Source organism: Belonocnema kinseyi, chromosome 6, assembly GCF_010883055.1.
Source record: "Belonocnema kinseyi isolate 2016_QV_RU_SX_M_011 chromosome 6, B_treatae_v1, whole genome shotgun sequence".
In the NCBI taxonomy this organism is placed as follows: domain Eukaryota; kingdom Metazoa; phylum Arthropoda; class Insecta; order Hymenoptera; family Cynipidae; genus Belonocnema; species Belonocnema kinseyi.
Window position 1 is genome coordinate 97,986,997 of NC_046662.1, and position 1,519 is coordinate 97,988,515.

Here is a 1,519-nt window from a genome sequence, read left to right on the forward strand (position 1 = left end):
CCGTATATACTGGAACTTTATATTCTCGACAATTGTTTCTGTTGCTCACTCGAGGCCTGACATGGTTCTTCTTGACTTCGAGAAGCGAACCATCTTCGTTATGGAATTTTCGGCACCAGCTGACAAAAACATCATAGCCAAGGAGAATGAAAAGAAAGAGAGGTATCGAGACCTTATAAGGGAGTTGTTACGATTGTACCCGGAATATTCTGTTAAACTGATCGTCCTTATCATCGGCGCTCTTGGAGGTGCCAAGCTGTCACTTGCTAATGGCCTAAAAAGCATCCCTGCGTGTCAACAATATGCTAGAACACTTGCGGGGAAAATGCAGAAGGCGGTTGTCCTTGGGTCGCTCCGTGTTCTTAGAGTCCACGACGCTTTTGCAGGATCGTCGTATTGATTCCTTTACAGACTGTAACCACCTATCTCACGGTTGTGAGACGTGGTTATGGCTGGAATTTTACCGCGATTTCGCTGGAAGCGGGTGCAATTTTTCAGATTAGCACCCGCTCCCGGCGAAATCCTGCGGTTGTCCTTATGACAAATTTTTAAATATATTCCATGGGTTATTCGAAAAATGCATGATAATTTTCTTTGTAATTTTTGTGCACCTTCCCTTAGCTATGATATGTTAGGCTCTGATATTTCTAAGAACCCCTTTGAAACTATCTTGATAAAATGTGGAACCTCCCCGCCCACCTCCTTAACTCAAGCATCTTGAAATTTGTAAATGAATAAAGAGATATGAATTTATACAAAAGATTCATCTAAATAAAGAGGTCTTTATCACATAATAAAGGGCTTTGACCCGACCCCTTGCGTGATAAATCATGATATTTTTGTGAACTCGCCTACCCCCACCTTGAGCATCACATTCTTTTTGAATATATGCTTTGTGATTAAATTTAAATTTTTAATTACTGTTGAAACAAATGCTGCTAAAATTAGCTTGATATCCCTTCTTCCAAGGATCTAATCTAATATTTGAACCCTCCTATCGTTCGATTTATCATATCTCGTCCTTCGTAGTGCGACTTAGAAAATATTCAAATTTCATCAAAGGATTAAGTTCTGGTTTGCAATTCTCTAAACGTGAAGAATATCTTTTCAGTCGTAAAATTAAATTCAACTTGAATGCAGTCATATTCCATTTGAATATTATTAATTTATTACTATTTGAAATAGAAAACTTTGGAAAATAAACTTGAATGCTATTAGAAATTATTATATAATTTTCAAACAACTTTCGTTACCATAAATTTGTCTAATTGTCCATTTATGGCATTGAATTTTGCACATATATTGTTCAAAGAAGAAACGGGATTTTCTGCTCGAACCGTTTTGTGTTCCAATGGAACTGCAAACGAAAGGAACCTCGCTTGCTGGAAAGGCAGCTAATATGGGCAATTGTTTTAATGGAACCTACCAGGTGTATACATATGAAACCGGTATTTTTTCAAGAAAAAAACACATTTATTTCAAGAGAATGATAACAAATATTTTATTCAAAGTATGCGCC